The sequence below is a fragment of the Hippocampus zosterae genome, chromosome 1 (assembly GCF_025434085.1).
Source record: "Hippocampus zosterae strain Florida chromosome 1, ASM2543408v3, whole genome shotgun sequence".
Classification (NCBI taxonomy): Eukaryota; Metazoa; Chordata; class Actinopteri; order Syngnathiformes; family Syngnathidae; genus Hippocampus; species Hippocampus zosterae.
In genome coordinates, this window is record NC_067451.1 from 6479103 (window position 1) to 6501660 (window position 22558).

Below are 22558 nucleotides of genomic sequence, written 5' to 3' on the forward strand. Positions count from 1 at the left end.
TTGTGTCACAGGCTGAGTGCCGGTACATCGGCTTATTGGTTCCGTTTGAATTATTCATGTGACGGAGTGCTGCTCAGCTACGTGGTCCATGTCAATGGCGTTCACTCGGGGGGCGGGGGTTCATCAGACCGACTGCACGATGGTGGGCGGCGAGTGAGAGCGAGCGATCCACCGCTGTTGATTCTTCCACATCAGCAGAAACTCGAAGACCAATTTGGGGGTTGAGGGGGTTGGCTTCTTCTTTTGTGGCACTGGTGTGTATTACAAGATCACAAAGATGCTACCACCCCCCCCCTCCCCCACTCAGCATAAAGGGATTTGTTCTAATGTAATTGACGTTCAATCTGTCTACAATTTGAAGTGCTGCTAAATATTTCAAATGCCCTTCAAAGTGAATGAATGTTTGCCAACTGTTGGTGGAATTTCAAGTCAGAGTTTTTTACATTTCCTTGAAATTGTAAGTCAGTTAGTTTTGGCTCGTCATTTTTAAAATTGTATTTTTGTTTATTTTTTTGGTCATGAAGGCATTTGTGAAATGGAAATTCAATACTTATGAGAAAGGTCTTAAATTTGTTTATTTTTTAAGGCATTTAAAAGAATTTCAAAGATGTCGAAGTGAAATTTCTTTAAATCTTGTAAACTCTGTGAAATTTCCTGTCATCAAATTCTTCTTGTTCAGTGTCGTTCGGTGCATTTTAGCGATGCGTTGGCAAAATTTCCCCCAAAATTATTTTTTTTGCTTTTTTTTTTTTTTTGGACCAGAACATTTTTCACATTCACAGTCATGGCAATTTCAAGGGTAGCGGCGTTGCAAGTGAGTGGAGTTTTACAAAGTGTGCGTTCATATTTGTGTCAGACGGAGTCGCTCTTGCGCCCACGAATGACAACAGCAAACTCAGTGTCATCACCCTGGACCCCGTGAGTCACGCCTTGGTCCCTGCAGCTACATTAAACAAGCATTGATCGCCCGCGTCACCCAACCTAATCCTAATGCAAAAAATAAATACCCCCATCAATTCCCCCAGTAGATATCCCCTTCCGCCGTGCCAAGTGTGTGCAATCAATATGCTTTTGGGTGTAAAATAACCTTTTCACCACCAGTGAGGAAATGCGGGGCCATTCAGACCATTTCTCATATTGATTTCCCCATCTGTCCCCCCCCCCCCCCCCCCGTTCCTGCGGCCGTTGTCTTTGTTCTGGCGTTCGGCGGTAATCTTCTGTATTTACAGCGCAAACGCCTGCTTGTAGTTTTACTAGAGTGGAGGCGCACACGTGTTCGCATCGCTGGTTCGCTTTGACTTGGAGAGGACCAACAGGAATCCGACCTGAGGGATGTTTTTTTTTCAATTGAAAGATTATTTAATGCGTTGATGAAATCTGAAACGAGTGAATGTTTAAAACTGAAGTCAGACTTGTTGCCAAGTTTGGGAAATTGCAGCTAATCTTAGCCAAGCATTTGTTAGCATCTCTTCAAATTTCAAGTCAGTGAATTTTTGCAAAGCGGGTTGTGCAAATTCTAGTTCATTTGTATGTTTGCAAGGCACTATCATCGAAACCTTTGTGAAATTTACAAGCCGCCGACTGCCTGATCTGGCTCGCGACTCACCTGCAAGAAATCAATCAAATCCATCCATCCAACTACAAAGTGAGATTTTTTTTATTCTGCCCATCATAATTTTCAAACCCAATTGCCCAAATCCCTCTGCCCCCCTCGTCACTTCAAATTAGTTTCAATCAGCATTAAGATCGTTCAGCAGCTCTATCGAGCAAATGGCCCTTTTTTTTCCACCGCTGTTTCTTTGCAACCAAAAAGGCCATTAAGCTAATGCAGCTCGCGTGTCAGAAGGTTGGCGATATTTCAGGAGCAATGGCAATTTGCCACTCGGGGAGGGGGGAAAAAAAAGTGGGTGCGGGTGCTCGCATAAAGCATTTGCTTCACGCCGAGATTTATGACGCTTTTAGTTGTGTTCTACTCTGTACAATTAGCGGCGGGTGCCAATAAGCCTCACGGCTCAAGGACGTGGTCATCTCCTGGCCATCTGTCATTAATTGCGGGTTGGCGCTATGCGGCAAGCAGGCCGGCTCACAGGCACAGCCGAGAGGGTGGGGGTGACGGCGGGGGTCACTGGACTTGGAGTTGAGTTTTACGTAATCACCGGTGTGAATTGGACACTTTCCATCGCTCTGGACCTGCTTGTGAAAAATAAAGGCAGTAGCTTTTTGTCCTAGAAAAGTTGCAATGTGGAGTGACATTTCTTTCATTGCACGATGAAGGATTTGAGACAATGTGTATGTGGAAGGGGTGCCAGTAATTTCTGCTACCGGTTGGCTTTTGACGATTTGCCAAACAACAATCCGAGACGACCCAGTCTCCTGTCTGTACATAGCGTTTGCCGCTACTAACATTGGTGTGCTTTTGAATAGCTTGTTTCACTAATGCCCTTTATGAAGAGTGTCAAGGTGCACTGCGAAAATCATCAAAGTAGGTGTAAAAAGCTTCCTGTGGGTCAAATAAACCCCAGTGTGGTCTGTTCTTGTACCGTCAGGATGGAAGACGCATACACAGTTAAGGCATGCGGCCATTTTTCGGCACAAAGAAAATGCTTCGACACTAGACGCCAGTGGCTCTTAGCCTGGGTTCAATCGAACCCCAGGGGTTCGGTGAATCGGTCTCAGGGGTAAGTCACACCCAACTCAACATGTCAATTAGTTATGACACGCCTGCTTGGTCGTCACTGGCTGCAAATGATCACATGACATTGCTAGTCCAATCGGTGCAGTGGGAAATTTAGTTTGCTCAGTCGTCGACGTGTGATTGTCGTGATAGTACGTCATACATTAAAAAAAAAAGTATACTGGTACTTATCTCTTGAAATTTCATTTACTTTTTTCTGTTTTTAATAAATGCGTTTTTTAAAATATCTTGAATTTGTAAGAAAAGATATGTATTTACTTTTCCCGAGCGAAGGGTTTGGTGAATGTGCATATCAACTGGTTGGCTTCGGTACCTCTAACAAGGTAATCACTGCTATACGCTGTTTAAAAAAAAAAAAAAAATCTAATAAAAAGTTGGGCATACTCATAATTCAAGCAACATATAAAATAAGAAATAAAATATCATATCAAATTATTTTTGAGCAAACAATTCATCATGCTTTGTTCTGCTAACTCAATGTGTACCCATAGATACTGTATCAATCATATATATTTTAAAGTTGATAGATTTTCCCATTTAAAGCACTTTTTCAGGTCAGAAATTACTTTTTTTTGTACAGGCAACACAAGTATTAAAAGCCATTTGAATGCTGTGGAAAATTCACATAATTAGTCTGAAGATGATTAATTTACTTTAATATTTGTTTGTTCATCCAGCGTATGAATTTCAGCGACGTATTGTGACAGGCCAAACAATGACAGAAGATCCAACTAATGTACACTGGAAATTACCTCCAATCTGCAATTGAAATGGGATGAATGTGCCGATTCGGCCAAGATAGCCTGTTTTTCCTCTGCACTCGAGAAATATTTTTGCTCTCTGAAAACGTCTCCGATGAGCGTTTATCCCATGATTTATTAAAAGGATGAAATTATTTCATTTATTTATTTTGCTTTGATGCCAGTTCGTTGTCGAGCGTTCAGATGACAGCGTGCTGCATTTATTTCCATGTCGGCTGCCAGTTCAGTGAGCAAAACACATCAATCACAAACGTTTTACACACCACAATGAGGACAAATGTACTTTTTGGCTTCCAGCAGCTTAACAAAGGCAAATTGTAACATTACTACTTTGTTCTGTGAATATTTGAACTCATTTCTTATATGCCGCATAACTCTTGTAAAAGGGCGACTTTTTTCTTGGCAATAATTAATACTTTATCGTAACATTTTCTCACTCATGTCAACATTACTTATATGAACAATGCTCTTGTGTTTCGGACATATCATTAATCTTTTGGAGGATGTAGTTCGCCCCTTGCGACTCTCTTCCCCCACGCTTCTTTCAGGAGGTTCTCCCGAGTGTTGGTGCATCGGTCTTGGACATCATCAACAGCAGCCTCTCTTCTGGTGTAGTTCCCCAACAGTTTAAACATGCTGTGGTCCAACCCTTGATCAAGAAACCTGGTCTTGATCCAGATGTGCTGTCAAGTTACACGCCCATTTCCAAACTGCCTTTCATTTCCAAAATTCTGGAAAAAGTGGTGCACATGCAGTTGAAACTTTTCTTGGATGAACATAACATCTTGGAGGTCTTCCAGTCAGGTTTCAAGACGATGCATAGCACGGAGTCAGCCCTGTTACGCGTTTCTAATGACATCCTCCTGGCAAATGACTCTGGAGACCACGTGTGTCTGGTTTCATTGGACTTAGTGCTCTTTAGTGGTTTAGGTCCTATCTAGCTGACAGGATCTTTTGTGTCAGCCTTGGCTGCTCAGAGTCACGCACTGCTCCCCTGTCATGTGGTGTTCCACAGGGCTCAATTCTGGGGCCTCTGCTGTTCTCGCTGTATCTGCTCCCATTGGGTTCCATCTTAAGGAAACCTGGTATTCCCTTCCACTGCTATGCAGATGACTGCCAGATCTATGTCCCACTGAGCAAGAAAGACGCCTTCTCATTGAGGCCACTCCTATCCGGTCTGGAAGAAATCAAAACCTGGATGGCACAAAATTTCTTGAAATTCAACGAAAAGAAGACAGAGGTGATCTTGTTTGGTCCTAGTGGCCCTTGTACATTCCTTCCTGTAGACTTGGGCCCCCTGTCTCCTTATCTGAAATCAACGGTCTCAAACTTGGGCCTTAAACTGGACAGTGATTTCAAATTCGATCGGCAAATTGGTGCCGTTGTTAAATCAAGCTTCTTTCACCTTAGACAGCTGGCCAACATAAAACCGCTCCTCTCACATGAACACTTTGAGACAGTAATTCATGCCTTTGTCACATCCCGGCTGGATTACTGCAATGCCCTGTACTTTGGAGTCAGCCAGTCCTCCATTAAGCGCCTTCAGCTGGTCCAGAATGCCGCTGCTCGCCTCTTGACTGGTACTCATAAGAGGGAGCATATAACTCCTACTCTGGCATCCCTTCACTGGCTCCCCATTCATTTTAGAGTTATTTTCAAGATCCTCCTCTTTGTTTCCAAATCTCTGAATAATCTCGCGCCACCTTACCTCTCTGAGCTCATCCGCCCCTACACACCTGCCAGGCGCCTCAGGTCTGTGGACCAGTCTTTGTTAGAAGTACCAAGAACTAAACTGAGGCTCAGAGGGGATCGAGCCTTTTCTGTTGCTGGTCCCTCTCTCTGGAATGACCTCCCACTGAACATTCGGCAAGCCTCCTCGCTGCCCATCTTTAAAGCCCTCCTCAAAACTCACTTGTATTCTTTGGCGTTCGACTCAGCATGACTTAGATTTGTTCTTGATTTTACTGCTTGGTGCTTTCTACCGCCTTTATTACCGATTCGTCTTACTGTTTATTGTGTATGTTAAATCGCTCCATGTACAGCACTTTGTATCCAGCGATGGCTGTTTGAAAGTGCTCTATATATACTGTTGACTTGACTTGATTAACCGTATTTTTCATACTATAAATCGCACCTAAAAGCATTCGATTTTCTCACAAGCCGACAGTGCGGTTTATGATCCGATGCGCCTTATATGTGCCTCAATATGGATATGATTTCTTGGGCATAGAATTTGGACTGTTCTGTAAAGCGCTTGGTTCAAGCTGCATCGGTTGCTAAAGCTCACTATAAATAAAGCTGTATTGTATTCCCTTTAGCGTGGCTCCATCTAGTGGATGCATAATGCAACCGCAGCCACTACTGTCGTTTCTATTCTATGCGCCTTATAATGCGGTATGCCTGACATATGAAAACTTTTAAAATACATTTTTTTGGGGGGGGATAACAAAAATGGACATATTTGTTTTTCACAGATGCAAGTCTAATTGATAATATTGAGTCTTAACTCTTCTTATATTGTGCCTTTGTTCTCTTAAAAATCACAACTTTATGCTTACCGGTCGGTATCTTCATGTCCGTTTATTTCTTTATTTATTTATTTTCTTCAACATTACCCTTTAAAATGTCCATCATAATGTGCATCTGCGGGCCGCGGCCAGTGTTTATGAGCAACCATAAAGGCAGACTTAGTGCGGCGTCTCAAGCAAGCTATTCCGCACTTAAAGTTAACGTCTATGAAGGAAGGCGAAGCGAGGGGAGGACAAACCTTGTCATTAAAGTGCAAATGAGTGCTACGAATGAATGTGCTGCGCCGTAGGACGGGTTGCCAGGGCATACACCCCCCCCCCCCCCCCGCAAACCCCCAAAAAGTCATTAATCGGATTGGATTCATTCATTGTGAGTAAAGAGCCTGTATATATTTTTGTTGTTGTAATAGTTTCACCCCTCACAAATATTTTAGACACATTTAAACTTTCAAAGTACATTGGTATCTGTTTTTGTGATTTGTTTTTTTAATAAGGAAAATGGCATTCTACTATAGTGTACTTTAAAATTTAAAAAAAAAACACGAAGTAGTAAGATAATATACGGGCCAATGGCAAATTTGATGGCTTTGTGTCCCTCAATGTTTTTGATACTGATTTAAAAAAAAGAAATCTACTTTTTTTTTCTAGTACAGATTATGAGCCGTTTTCATTTTGACCAAGAAAAGCTTGCGCAATATGGATTTTGCCATGCAGTGTAATTCATTGCTATGAGGTTTCAGAAAAAAAATTCCAGCTGTTGCTGAACCAATTCCTTTGTTCATAAACATTTTGAGCATGACGTCTTTGATGAAAGGTGAAAGGAAACTTTGATTCTCTCCTCTTTCATCTCAAACTGCTTCCAACAACAAAGCATGTGTTGGAAAAGTGGTTAGAACTGCATGACTGTCCATGTTTTATGTTATGTGTTGTGTTTATTATTTTACTTTATGTTAACTGTTTTGTTAAGCGCTTTGTTACAGCTGCCGCTGTTGTCAAAGCGCTATATAAATCAGCATGTATTGTATTGTATAAATAAATATAAACATAACTATATTGCTTACAATATTATTGTTCATGTATATTAATTATTATTATTTATATAAAAGCTGGTCAGCCCGGTGATCCAGTGGTTGGCCCATCAACCTCACAGTGCAGGTGTCCCGGGTTCGATTCCAGCTCCAGCCTCCCTGTGTGGAGTTTGCATGTTCTCCCCGGGCCTGCGTGGGTTTTCTCTGGGTGCTACGGTTTCCTCCCACATTCCAAAAACATGCATGGCAGGCTGATTGGACACTCTCAATTGTCCCTAGGTGTGAGTGTAGGCGTGGATGGTTGTTCGTCTCTGTGTGCCTTGCGATTGGCTGGCAACTGATTCTGGGTGTCCCCCGCCTACTGCCCGAAGACGGCTGGGATAGGCTCCAGCACCTCCCGCGACACTAGTGAGGATTAAGCGGTTCGGAAAATGGGTGGATGGATATAAAACCTGGTCAGCCCGTTGATCCAGTGGTTAGCCCAACGACCTCACAGTGCAGGGGTCCTGAGTTAAATTCCAGCTCCGGCCTCCCTCTGTGGAGTTTGCGTGTTCTTCCCGGGCCTGCGTGGGTTTTCTCAGGGTACTCCGTTTCCTCCCACATTTCCAAAAACATGCATGGCAGGCTGATTGAACGCTCTAAATTGTCCCTAGGTGTGAGTGTGAGTGTGAATGGTTGTTCGTCTCTGTGTGCCCTGCGATTGGCTGGGAACCGATTCAGGGTGTTGCCCGCCCACTGCCCGAAGACAGCTGGGATAGGCTCCAGCATTCCCCGCTATCTTCTTGAGGATAAAGTGGTTCAGAAAATGAATGGATGGATGGATATAAAAAGCTAATGTGCTAGAGCAAAAAAATGAGGGCGGATTCAGCATCAGTTTTAAAAATTCGTTCCAGAAAAATTGACTCTCATCTCTTTCACATTTGTCTTTTTTTTTTTGATAGAGGATAAATAATCTATGCCCATGACTACTATTCAATTACCTCTCGGCTCCACTGCTTCTGTTCAAATACCCGTTGCTTGAAGGGGCGTAAAATCACAACTATCGATGTTAATGGTTAGCCTCTCCATGAGAGGCTACTGTACGCTAGTGTGCCACTCACATCGCATAGCTTTTAGAGGTCGAGTATAGCAAACGCTCTCCAAACTTACTCGGAAGCAGACCAAAATCACTCAAAGCAGATGCTCTATTTTCTTGGAAAAACAAAATGTGATGAAAGATTCGCCAAAAGGTTAACGTGTGTTCTCTTGGCCTGTGTGTGCACTTGAGCCTGGGGGGGACACAAAGGGAAGTGGGCATGGTCAGGAAGAACCTTGGCATTTCATCATTCCTTGGATTTGATGCAACCCGCCCTGACGTGACCGAGCCTTCACAGAACAGGAAGCAGGTGCATTGGGCTGAAAAAAAAACAAAAAAACAAAACAAAACAAAAAACACTCAGTGATCAAAATGGGGGCTCGTCTTGGCCTGTATGTCCCCATTTCGCAACCCGTAAATCTACTCTGCCATTTTTATGTTTTTTATGTTCATATCCTATCATTCAGACGTTGTTGGTGACTCAGATTATTTTTGCGCAACCTCCCTTTCAAATGTTTGCCCATCACTCAGCGCGTACTTGAAAAATGTGCAATTCATCAAAATAGTCAAAAATGACTTTCACAGCACTGTGGGGGTCATCGAAAATGGCAATTTAAAATTGAAATGCTCCACAAAGGATTCAAAGTTTGTGGTCTTCAAGTGAATTCCTGGAAGGAATTTCTTCTCTACCCCCCTCAAAATGTTCATCCTTCAGAAACTGTCTCACCCCCCCCCCCCCCCCCCCGGGTCCAACTCCGCAATTTTGGGCATGCTCTCTGTTGCGAGTGTCAAATGTTCTATTTAATTCTTTATCTCAGCAAATTGTAAAATATATCTGTGACAGGCCTGGACTGATTGAAAGTGACCAAAATCGACCTTGTGGAAAAATGCCGGAGACTCTGATGTGGGCTGTGGGAAGATTTCCCAGTAACTGTTATTCATGTTTTAGCCATTTAGAAAACAAACACTTCTGCAACAGGCAACTCGTCAAAACTGACAGCCCCCCCCCCCCCCAAAAAAGCTCACTTTCAAGCAGAATTACTCCTCGGAAATCCAACCTGTGCGTTTTACAGTGCAGCTTCTCCATTGATTTGACTACAAAAGAGCTGGCAGGTATTATTGGTCTTCTGACCTAAGACCTCTCGCTATTGAAGGCTTCCAAGAGGTGTGTGTGAAAATGTAGTGCGCATCGAGTGTTTCTCTTCACCTCGGTGAGAAGGAGCGGGGGGTATACGCCACGCCTTGAGTCGAATCGTATGCCATCATATTCCATAGTGGCGGATCTGCATGCTCCCGTTATTTTTCATGGCAGGATAATGATACTCAACATTAGAAATGTATTTTAACAATAGGACATGATGCGATGCGCGTCCGCCGTGCTCGTTTGGCTGTGAAATCTCGATTACTCAGTTGGATGTCTCAAGGCAGATAGCAGAGAAGATGTTCTGATGCATTGCAGCAAAGCAATCTGACACCTTGCGTTCCTGCCTTATGTCTTGATGAGGCATAAGTGGATCATTTCCACACCGAAGAAAATCTTCCCGTTGCAACTAAAAGGGCTTTGCGTTCTCACAATTTTGCACTCTTCAGCATTATGGATTTCAGATTGGAGTCATTTACCATTCATCTTTATTCCCCCACAACGCTTCAGTCACATAGTCGTGCCGTTGTCTCCGTATCGCTGCGCCAAGGACAGAGATAGGAAGAAATATGATCAACGTGATCCGTGAAGTAACAATCATAGATTCATTTCATTATTTCTGTACCCGTTGAAAATTTGCGCATGATTCCAATGCAAAATATGCATGTCAAGGTACAACTATTACTTTTGTCCACTTGGGGTTGCCATCCTTACATTCGACAATGTCGTATCTGTGAGGCTGAATAGGCATGGAGTTTAAAACGCAACGAGAGACATATAGTGTAAGTCTGCGAATGGAAGTATCGAGTTAGCTGGCTGCTTGCTAGCTGACCTGTTACCCAAATTGTGTGTTGAGTGACATGGCTTAATTGTCTTTTTTTTTTTTTTTTGAAAGCAGGCCTTTGAAATCGGCTCAAAACCATTTCTGGGAAACCGCTCCCGTTCTTGGAGCCTTGTGGGCAGTCAATGCGATGAGGGGATTTTAGCATTGTGTGAATACGTTCAAATGACGTGGCTCCGTCAAAATGCTCTCTCTTTCTATAGGTTCTCAATGTTTCCACTTTCTCCCGAAGTGAGGACATGGTAATTTTTGCATCTGATTAAATTCAGACAATTCCAACATTATCGGGTATAATTTGTTAGCGTCTGTTCGCCTTGTCAGCAAATTTGTCCGACGAAATAACATTATTGCCCGACACTTACTTTTTCCGCTCTGCTGCGTTACACTTTTTGATCTTTAATATTCCCTTTAGTTAATTTCTTTGAAATATGATCAAGTGCCGGAACACACCTCACCCGAGCACTCGGCCTGCCTGCGACCCCTCGACCCAGATGTAATCCTTCAGGAAATCGCGGCCAATCATTGAAGATGGATTCACCCATCCAGACAAATAAACCATTTAATCTATTAGCAAGACCGCTGGAGCTTACTTTCCATTTTCATTGCCATCAATAGCTTTCTCCTCGAAGGGATTTTCGGAAGCCTCTCTTCACATTGCAGTTCTGCATGAATTACATTGTTCCTATTATTGATATTATGTTTCAATGTTGATGTATCCATAATGTATCATGACAGCTACCATATCTTTTTCTGACTTCATCTACTCGCTCACAGATAGTCGTACAGTACATTGACGGTTAAGTATTACCGCTGAACTCGTATCTGCTCTGAAAGAATATTTTGCGGTCAAAGTCTTAACACCGAGACTATATCGAATGCACGCGTGCTCGTGCATGTTAATGTACCAGCGTCGTTGCTGAAAATGAAAATGGGAGCTAGATGATGTTCGGCTCCTCCCGTACGTTTGCTCTCGATCAAATTTGGGCTCATCCGGCCCGGATTAAAAGCGACTTTTTGATAATACCGGGCGTTGCGCAATTGGTCAGTGGCGTGTGTAAGCCCACTTCGCCTTTCAAGGCACTGTCTCTTCAAGTCACACACAACAAAAGCTTTTAATTCCGCAGCGGGAATAGCGGCAATATTTAACGGGAAATGTCACAGAATGTCAAGTCGGAAAATGTCACCGGGGAAGGACTGAAGGGTGACCTGAAAGCTCCCCTTAAGATGAAATAAATATGCCTCATGGTATTGTAAAGGCAGTGTTTTTTTTTTTTTATCCCGACATTCATTTTCAGGCAAGGAAGCTCATTCATTCCGGCAATAACCACCAAGAGTTTTATTTTGTTGCCCTCAACTTTTCCAACAATCCCATGCATGATGTTCGTATGGATCATGTACAAGAAGTGATTCTCATGAATATTGATATTTTGTCCCATTGCTTCATTTCTTCTGTTGGTTTTACCAATACGGCACTGGGAGAAAGACAGTATGATATAGCGTAAATGCAATACTTTTGCCCCAATCTTATTGCTGAGGTAAATCCGCAATGATGCTTATCGACAAGCCCTAACGGTAGCTGATGTGTTTTACTATCGGCAATTCAAATACTGACAGATACATTGACAGACTCATTATTTTGCCCCGCTTCCATTGTCTTTACTACATTTGTGAATAAACTAAATATTAGGATAATGTTAAAACTACGACTACTTCTAATGTAGTAGTAGTAGTAGTAGTAGTAATAGTAGTTGATCACCATATACTATTATACAGGCTCAAGAACTACTTTGGTATGACAGGATTGGTGCGAAATTGATTGGGTTCTTATTTGTCAGGGAGATTTGTTGAACATGGGATTCCACAGGGTTCCATTCTTCGCTGCCTACTCTTTTCATAATACCACGCCCCTTTAGGTCAAATTATGCTCTCCTTTGGGATTTCATTGTTATGCCGATTCTATATCCCAGCTACTCTCGGACGTTGTTTGTCTTCTTTCTGTGTTTTTATTTACATAACTGCATTATTCTGTCTTTCTTACAAAATCTTCTCATTGGATTTGTATTTTTATGCGTATTTTTGTTACTTGATTTGTATAGCACTTTGACTCAAAGCACTCTATAAATAACTGTATTATTATTATCATTACTGCACCTGCTATTATTATTAATAGTACTGTTAATATGTTTTTTTAAATACATACATATGAGACAAAGTTCTTATCTGAAAAGTACACAACTAATTGATGAAGAACAAAATAACCAATTTTTTTGTTGTTTTTATATTTTTTATTATAACTCAAATACCAACAAATTACAATGGCAAAAATATTGGACAAGTAAAAAAAATACACGTTAGGGGAAAAAAACATGATAAGACAGCAAGGCTGCGACACAAAAATTATGAGGCAGAATATTACAAAAAGGACAAGTGTTATTATGTGTGAAACAGCAACATACCTTAAACAAAATAAATAAATAATAATAATATTGAGAATAATACATAAATGTGAACTCACATTTAAGAAAAGAATTTCATTTTTATTTGAAAGGGGCAATGCGCATCACTGAACACTGGTGCAATGCCGGCAATAATGTGCCGGCCTTAGCATATGAATTTACATTCGTAGTCCCTTGGCAGGTGACATAAAACATGGACAAGACATAAATAAGACCTCCTTCATTCATTCACTCATCCACACTTTCACATGCATCTGACAGATGTCTTAAAATCAAAACAAGGCTGCCAAAGCAAAGCAAGCAGTCAACAAGAGGCGTGCAGAATGTGTGGCTTCCAGGACCATTCTGCTGATCACGGGATGGAGGGGGGGGGGTGAAAGCAATTTCCTCCTTTGTTCCCAGCACTGCAAGCCCTATATTGGACACAGCATCCTGACACAGAGGAGATTGGTGGCCAGGATGCTGAATTTTTCATGAGGCGGGAAAGGTTAGATAAGATCCTCCCACACGCTGGAGATTATGCGCTCGCAGATGTCTTGGGAGCCCGGCCAGCCGTTCAAGGAAAGATTGTGAATCTGACTCCTACCGATGAGAGATTATTGGCAGGTGACACGTTTACCGAGTGCCACGTTGCAGCATGTTGGAGTTGGAAATCTTTAGTTTTGAGCTGATGTTTATAATCATGACGTTCTGATTGCCTCCTTCGATCCTGTGGAGGCCATCGGCAGCATTTCTTACTGACGGCCGCTTGTCAAGGCGCTTTGAATGCAAAAATCAATTCTGCAGTCCACCTGTGAATGCCATGAAATATTGATGCAATGCAAATTGCACTCGTGTTTTTTTCCCCCCTTAAATCATGAGATGCCTTGAGATACGAGCGACTCGACTTAAGTCGTCAAGCTGCTTCAGTGCCACTCGCAGTGAAGAGCTCATTTGTCCTGTCCTGTAAGAACAAGCACTCTGATTGAGTTTCCCCGTGTACATATTGCGGGAAGTGCGGCTTGTGGGCGCTCACGTGGACTCTCGCAGGTCAGAGTTGATGAATAAATTGACAGTGACTAAGAAGAAAGTCACATCCGGAGAGGGTTTTGAAAATGCTGCCGCTGTCAGTTGGTTGATCTGAATGAAATCAAAGTTCAAGTCGCTGTCATTGTGCAGATTTCATGTGGGACAAGTGCAACAAGGACTGGGTGCCATTTGCTGCTGTGTGCAGATGTTTACCGAATGTTATACTGAATCTCAAAAGGACAACATGAAGGCAGCAAAAAAAACCCTAAAAAAAGTGGTTGAGTCATTTGGCTGTCGTAGGTATTCACTCGGCATGTGCGTGTGAAAGCCAAAGGAGGAATATCGGCGAGTTGTGAGCGTCCCGTCTGTGAAGGCGCCATTAAATTGTCAGTTATGATGGATGTTCCGCCTTTCCTGCATTAACTGGTACATTAGGAATCATTAATTCTTCAGGACGTGCGCTGGAGCTCATGAGGCCTCCCAAAGGAGTTGGGGGAGGTGTTTGTGTGCGTGTGTCTGTCGGGTGGGCGGGGGGGGGGGGGGGGGTGATGAAGAAGCGAGAGGGGTAGATAAAGAGGGTGGGGTGCTCTGACTACAAATCAGCTTTGTTGTCAGTCAACACTGCTCTGGATGCCCATTTCCAGTCACACCCCTTTGAAAAATAAATCTATACAATCAATGTTATATTCCACTGTTTGTTTCATGGAAAGGTGATCACTCAAAGTGTAGTACTAGTGTCACTTTTTGTCCACATGATCCTCCAATAGCGCATGAAAGAATCACTGAATAAGTACAGTTCGATTCACTTTTTTTTCGTACGTTTGCATTTAAGCTTTACTTGTTCATGCAGTCATGGTGAACCCTTGTGTTCATTTTTACGTCCCGGCATTGCTTGATGTTTAACACGGTGCGTAAGAATAACAGTGGAAAAAAACACATTCTGTTGTGCTTCCTTTCAAACAAAAGTCCAGATAAAGGAGTACTGTATGTGGCATGACAATATCATCAGCCGGCATGCAAGTGATGAGCAATCAAGGATATTTGAGTTAATGAAAATGAACGGAATTACCAAATCTATCATTGAAAAAATATTTTTTGTGAACAAAATAGAAATGAAAATGCTTGAAAGGAAACAAAAGCTAATTGAAACTACATCTTGCATTTATAAAAATATAAAAAATATTTAAAAAATGGGAAAATGTAAATTTCCCCATTGTGGGACGAATAAAGGTTATCTTATTCTTAAAAACGATAGCTGCCGATAGTAGAGAAAATATCCTTTGTTTTCATCTTTGTCAATTAATATTCTCCTTCTGGATTAATTTTAAATCGATTTTATTTGGTATTGCTATAAGAAGGGGTCGTTTGAGAATAGTAGTTCAGTTTACTTTATTCCACAATACTTAGTGCTCTTTTTTTAATGTTGTACTCGACAAATACGCCACGTCTTTTAAAAAAAAAGCTAAAACTAATAACAAATCTAATAAGAACTCAACTAAAACCGAGCATTTTTGCCATCATTAAAAAAAACCTGCTCTAAAATATCCTTAAAACTAACTGAATTGAAAAATGCAAACATCCAAACCAAATAAAAACGAAGGATCTTGAAAAATCCCAAACTAATATAAGCCTCTTAGCGAGCTAGCATTTGACATCTGAAACCGAAGTCGTCATTTTCATGGGTTGTCAATCTTGTGTGAAGGGCACGCGAGTAAAACTGCTGACTTTATGTCGGGTGTTGGTGCAAATCAGGTCAGCGCGGTGAAATCTCCATTACTCCACTTGAATTTGACCCTCACATACACATACTGTACTAGAATAGAGATCATCCCCCCCCCGCACACGCACACACACACACCCACTCGAAACGCCGCTGCACTGATCTGCCTTGACTTGTGGTGTAATTGTCCCGTCCAAACGCACGCCGGGCCTGACTGATGACGTTAAGTAGGACGTGGGCGCTTTGTAATTGACAATTATCAAAAATCCAGTGAAGGGTCTCTCATCTGGAGGACATGCGTGTCTGCCATTTATGCCGTCACAAGATGTAAGATTGAGTTGATCCTGTATTTTATCTTTTTAAATCCCGCAACTTTGGTAAGTCGTTTGAATTCTGTACGGGGTGCTTCATCTCCCCTAGGAAGGTCTGTTTGCCGGAGGGATGAGCACCAGTTGTTTTAGTGGCTGCGACAAGAGTGGGTATTGACTTTCTCGCCACCATCTGGAGAGACTTCCTGCGCAGTGCAGCAGCCTGAGCCGCTGAAATGTTCCTTGTGCACTTCATGCAATCCTGCTCCTCCCAACATGGCATTAGACGTTACACTATCCTAATACGGTATAGTGATATCAACATGTATCAACACTTTTGTGTACTAGAAAATTCCTGCAGAAATTTTGAATGAGGCAGTGTGGCTTGGAAAAAAACATTATTGTGTTGTTGGTTTTGACAGGGCTGCTCATTTATTTGATACAGATGGGGTTTTTTTCTTTTTTTACATGGGTTTGTGGGAATTGCTTTGCGGTGGTAAAAAGGAATTCTGCAAACTAAAAATTTCAAATCAAGTCGGGCCAGGACACAATTTTTGCTGCCTCATTTGAGTGGATACATTAAACGGTGTGAGCTGAATTCTGTCTAAAAAAAACAAACAATAGAATAATAAAGGATAAAGTTATCATAGTAACATAATAATAACATATTAGTTATGCAGGATAGTAAGATTTTTTGCTCTGCAACAGTCCCATAAAAAGGGTCAAACATTTATGGTAATGTTATCCTATGGTACGGTACCATTATAACACTTTATATACAAATGACTAACACCACACTCTTACCTATTATTTCGCAAAATATCTCTATACCAAAATAAACAAAATAGCGACATGAAGATGCATCACAGTCGACAGTATTCTTATGATGACAGCTGATGCATCAAGTCAAGTGTGACTAACAATGTTGTGTCTAGACACAGCTTTGAGAGATCCTTTTTCTCTTTCCTCAATCCCAGCCTCCTTTTTTTTTTTTAGCGGCTCAAACGTTGAATAATTTAATGTTGTTTTTACTGTGTTCCTGGCAAATAAGTCAGTGGCGACATGGCGGAAAGGTTGTGTTGTGTGAAAACACCTTTTTAAAAAAGCCGTGACTCATGTGCTAAAATTATCTCGGCAACGTGTTGCCTTAACATGGAACTCACCCAATAGTAAGCGCATGTGCCCCCTAGTGGCTGATTCCATTCACCTTAAGGGTCGTCCATAAAATACAGAACACACGACAGGTCCTGCCACACTTTGAAAAATGTGCCGGACTCTCGCGTGCAAACATTGACGTATTCATCACGTATACGCGTGGTAATCACGTGTATAAGTAAACCTTATTTTCAGTAATGCCGTGATTGGCTGTTGCAGGTAAGACTGGCCATCAATCAAACAAAAATGACATCACTGTTTCTTTATATTTTTTACATCTTAATGATAAGCAACTCAACATGAGTATTTCACAACACAAAAATGACTACGATGATAAAAGAAAATAAAAATAATAAAAACTTTACTTTTACAAATGGCATAAGGCAGGCGACTTGGTGGGCGGCCGCCGACAGACATACAACACAGCCAGCAGTCTTAACTGGCTGGATGGATCGATAGTGAAATGAGTGTCGGTAGGTACTTTGTTATGTTCTCTGCGTGTACACTGGGTGGCAGCAATGCTCTAAAAATACTGTTGAGTTGAAAAAGATTTTGCCGTTAAGAAAATACAGTGGCGGGCAGCCCGGTAGTCGAGTGGTTAGCACGTTGACTTCACAGTGCAGAGGTAATTCCACAGTGCGGGTTCAATTCCAGCTGCGGCCTTCCTGTGTGGAATTTGCATGTTCTCCCCGCACCTGCGTGGGTTTCTCCGGGTCCTCCCACATTCTAAAAATATGCATGGCAGGCTGATTGAACACTCAAAATTGTCCCTAGGTGTGAGTGTGGGCGCGAATGGTTGTACGTTTCTGTGTGCCCTGCAGTCGGCTGGCAACTGGTTCAGGGTGTCCCCAACCTACTGCACGAAGACAGCTGGGATAGGCTACCCCCCGCGACCCTCGTGAGGATCAAGCGGTTCGGAAAATTAATGAATGAATGAAAATACAGTGACTACACGCTGGCCTTGTTATTTTGTCTCTCGACACTATTTACTAAACCTGTTTAGGGATGATTAAAGGGACGGACAAAAACCTTCTTTGGTCCTTGCTTAGTCCGTCCTTTTTAAAAAAAACTTCTCCTCCTCTGTCCCAGAAATGGGCGTCCATCCCAGGGACGCAACGCCCATCTCTGCAAACAGGCAATGTATCGAAGCCACCCAGCGATCCAGTTATACCTACGCCAATCTTTGACTATGCGACGATTGAAACAAAGTGGACTTTTTGACAAGGCCACCGTCTGATCTGTGAAACTGAGGTTTAGCCCAAAGAAGAGCAGGTATATTCAATAAAACAGAACAAGCCCACTCCAAAGTGCCATTGGGAATCACCTTTGGGTTAGGTTAGATGTTAGGGTCACCATTTAGTGAGGGAGATATTATGTTAGTTCTCTGCATATTCCATCTTTTGGAAGCTGTGTGAAGGAGGAAGAAGAGTCAAATAAACCTTTGGGATTTCCGAGGCACACGTGCGCGGTGAATTTGTGTCAAACAGGTGAAAGAACAGTTGGGTGGGGGAATCAGTCAAGCTTGTCGCCTTGACCTACTTGACTGGAGCGGAACACAGGAAAGCAGCCCTGGGCATTATTTTATTATTTTTTTTTTCTGCAGTGAAATGTGGCATTTCTGATCAAATTTAAACCAATGGCTATAGTCTGATATCTCATCACAAATCTTTGTAAAGGTCAAAAAGAATAAGAAGAATCGAACATGTGCAATATTTGTTCAAGTCTATATGAAGGGAAAATAAATGTCTCGTAAATTTCTCATTAACGACCATGCCGGTGTTTAATGATACTAAAAATTGTTTTCAGGAGATGAAACTTCAAAATAGTGAAAAACAAAAGCCGTTCTTTCGTTTGATTGTGTCCGCTGAATACGCAGAAACCACGCCCAGCTCAACTGTCAATCAAATACTCTTCACACACTCACACACAGACACACACACACACACACACGTGTATGTTTATATATGGGCATTTTTTTCATCAAATTTGTGTACAGCCAGGTTGGCACGGGACTTTTCCACGCTTCGACAATGTGGCGTACTAAAGCCGCCATGCCTGCGTGAAGCCCCAATCCACATGCTGGTTGTCAAATCAGACTTTTGATACATACATACATACGTTCCACAACGAGGCGCTCAAAAGCCAGATATCAGATATCACCTAGCGAGAGCGGACTATCTAAAGGTAAAGTATATTTTCAGCTTGTGAATATCAATACCTGGGCAGCAAACTGCACGTCGCAATTGCGCCGGACAACCGCCGAAACGAATGAAGGCGCTCACGTTGTCATGTTATGGATGAGGGGTGAATCATGCCATCATCTTAGTGTGCATACCTAGGCTTAGTTTTTACCATGTCTAAAGATCTCAAGAAAACGGAAACGGTGAAAACACTTAGATGCTATATCTGCAAAATCAGTATCAAGTGTGCATTATGAGTGTTATGGTGAAACTCTTAATGACGCAGCTCCAGGACTCTCATTTTATAATCAGACGTCACCTTACGAGATTGTTGTGTACAAAAATGTGGAAGCATTTCTCAAGTTTCAGGCGAATCCCATCGAGGCCCCAAACTCGTTGAACTCAATCAATGGAGCTAAGACGGCCCATCGGTTACAGGTCACGAAAGTGATGTCGGCCGATGTTTGTCTCTGTGATTGAAGTATTCTCCAGCCCCCCCCGGCTGTACGTTAATTAAGTCCTCCCTGTAATCCCACGCAGACTACCTCTATGATTGGCTGCCGGGAGAAAATAGGCTGGTGGGAATTGTCCTCGAAGCCTCTTGTTAGATTCGCCGGCAGAAAATGGAAATGCTATTTTCTCTCGTCTTCTCGCACATTTTGACGGGCAACTGACTCTCAAGCTGTATGTGCTTTTGAAATCAACCCCAGCAAAAGTTCTCATTGTAAAGGATCCCGAAACACCTGACTCATAATTTTCAGTATGTTTTCATTAGCGTCCGCAGTAGTCCACAGGAGATGTTTAAAAATGCAAAGAGCCACTGTAGATTTGAGTTACTGTTTAATGGCGAGAGGAAATAAGCTGTTTGAATGTCAGCTGGTTTTGGTGCGCATGGTTCGATAGCGCTTACCTGAAGGAAGTAGCTGCAAGGAAGAGGTGGTGGGCAGGATTAGGGGGGTTCCAGTAGGATTTTCCGTGCCCTTGATTGCTGTGCTTCTTCAGAATGGAGTTCATGTTTGCTTCCTACTTCATGTTCTGACAGACTGTGATTCACAGGAAGGCAATTGCACTAGTACCCTGGACATTTTTTTTTGTTTTAATTATTTATTTTTTGGGTACGCAAAATTTGAGGTGTGAGCAAGTTTTGGATAAACTGCTCCTCGAGTCTAAACATGCTGCCATATGTATTTCCATCATTCATTCATTCATTCATTCATCTTCCGAACCGCTTTATCCTCACTAGGGTCGCGGGGGGTGCTGGAGCCCATCCCAACTGTCTTCGGGCAGTCGGAAGTCTCAAAGTATTCAACAAGACATGTTCTACTTTTCAGCAACTTTTCATGTTTGTGATAGCATGGGACCGTTCATTGATAACAGATAGCGCTAAACTTGCTGCTATTTATTTTTTGGGGCCATTTTGGTTGTAATGGGTTAAAATTTTCAGCGTTGTTATTGTTTGCAATCGTAGTAGCATGTTTCGATTCACTTGTGTTGTAAGTGCCACTCGCTATATTTTTGGGGGGTTATTTCGAATGTAACAATACGCCGTTTGAATAACTTTCATTTAACTTCAGGATATTCGATACTACATTTTTTCAGACGGATGGCATAACACGTATTCACTCTTTGATTACTCACTGATATCGCGTACTGATCTCTACTAATTTTAATGGATAAAATTTCATTTAAGCCAATGACAAAAATATTGTGGACTAAGACGTTTCTTTCTGATGCAGATGATGATTTGCCGAAGTGTGTCACACTGCCACAGTATAGCACCAACAACTGTCAGGGTTTTTTGTTTGCTTGGTTTTGTTTTGTTTTTAGCCCTAAATATTGTTGGCTGGTATCGGCAGCCACGACAAGTACCCAATATCTTAAAATGAGACTGGTATCGGCTACTTGGTATTGGTACTTGCCAATCCATAATTTTGTGTAAACAAATTGAACAAAGTGATGCTATTGTTGGCCAACGTCAAGATCTCAAATAGGCTGCTTTTACAAACCTGAACATTTTGAACAGGATTCAAATAGTAGATAGATGAATACAATTTTATATGCCAGGCCTCCCTGCAGTTAGGTTGTGAATGTTATTTTCTTGGCAAACCGCAGCCACTGAATAGTTAATGGCGCCATTACCGTTTGTTTGATTTGAATGTTTAAAAAAAAAAAAGAAACACCTTTGGCTCTGTAGGAAAACTTTGCATTGATGTGAGGGAAAATATCTGCTCGGCCTGTTTGGTCCTAGCACGTCCCAGCTGACTCTTGATTGGCTAATGCATAATAAATCACCATTTTGTGTCTCTGACGTACAAGGTCAGCAACACCTTGAGATGTGTGAAGAGACGATAATATGACTGCATGTTTTCTTGTCAAAATCGCAAGCTCTTGTCATGGCCACTTGATCCTCTCCAAATGATTTTCTTTTTTATATTCATGTACACCAATTGTTTTGGTTTGTTTGTTTGTTTGGGGTTTTTTTTGCCTGTTCAAGAATGACAAAAAATAGAAGCATAAAATATTCTAATATGAGCATTTGATTTCCTGTTAGTTTACTTTTTGTACATTTTCACTGTATCAATTTTAACTTTTCAATGTATGCTACTCATGTTAGTAATATTTTCCTCTTGTTTTTATTTGTTTGTTTGTTTTACCAGAGCTGTACCTTTAAGACCTCGCCCTTTGAGCCCCGCCCACTCCAGGAAGCATTTTCCACACTGGACAGGAATATGCACTAAGATCAAAATGATGTTGCCATGCAGACTCTTGTCATGCTGTTGCTGAATGTTATCCAATGGAGGAAGCAGCCTTGCAAGGCTAGCTAAGTATGCGCCGAATGGGAAGAGGAAGTGAGTGAAACATTATACCAGGCTATTTAACGCTTTGTTGTCAGTGCATTTTGATGTGCTTTTGCTTTTCTGTTTCTTTAGTGCAATCTAGGTGGTGGTCATGAGGATCATGGTGGACCACGGTAATTTCAGTATTATTAGCACGCGGGATGGGTAATTGGACCTTCAAAATATATATAAAATGTACGGGTTTTTTTGTTTTGTTTTTGTTTTAGTTGTTCCCCCTTCCAGCATTAATTTGGCCACACCCATTATGCTGTATCGCTCGGCTGATCAACGTGCTGATTTTCCTCAGTCTGAATATTATTTGGCACTGGAAGCACATACCTTGGGACAAACATTTCAACTAAGTGGAAGAAGTGCTTTTTGGAAATATAATTACTTTGAAAAGTCACTAATTCCATCACTTCTTGGGTTTTGCAGGGCTTCTCTGTTTGATGGAAACAAAGAAACTGCTTTTTCTTAATTAAACAAGTCTGAAGTTGTAGAGGTATCTAATGAACTATTCCATAGCCACACTTGTCCTATAACAGAGCTGACAGACCTTTTTTCTCTCTGATCTTTGAAATATCATCTAAGAAGACACACTTTGCCACATTGCCATGGAGAATGTGCAAAAAATGTTCCCCTGTAGATTCCCTTCAAGAATTTAGTGTATGCTATCTAAATGCAAATGATCTAATTGATATTTCTGAGCATGACTAACTCCCAGGGTAGTGAGACTTAAACTCTGGCTGTCATTAAGATGGAAAACCTGCAAGTGACCTTTTTGGTTTCCCCCCAAATAACCCCCCCTGCCCCCCCCCACACACG

At 41.9% G+C, this 22558-nt stretch overlaps 1 protein-coding gene across 1 annotated transcript in view; it reads right to left on the reverse strand.

Moving 5' to 3' along the window:
* mfsd8 (major facilitator superfamily domain containing 8) overlaps positions 1 to 22558 on the reverse strand; it is a 375281-nt gene that overhangs the window by 223560 nt on the left and 129163 nt on the right. The window lies entirely within an intron of this gene.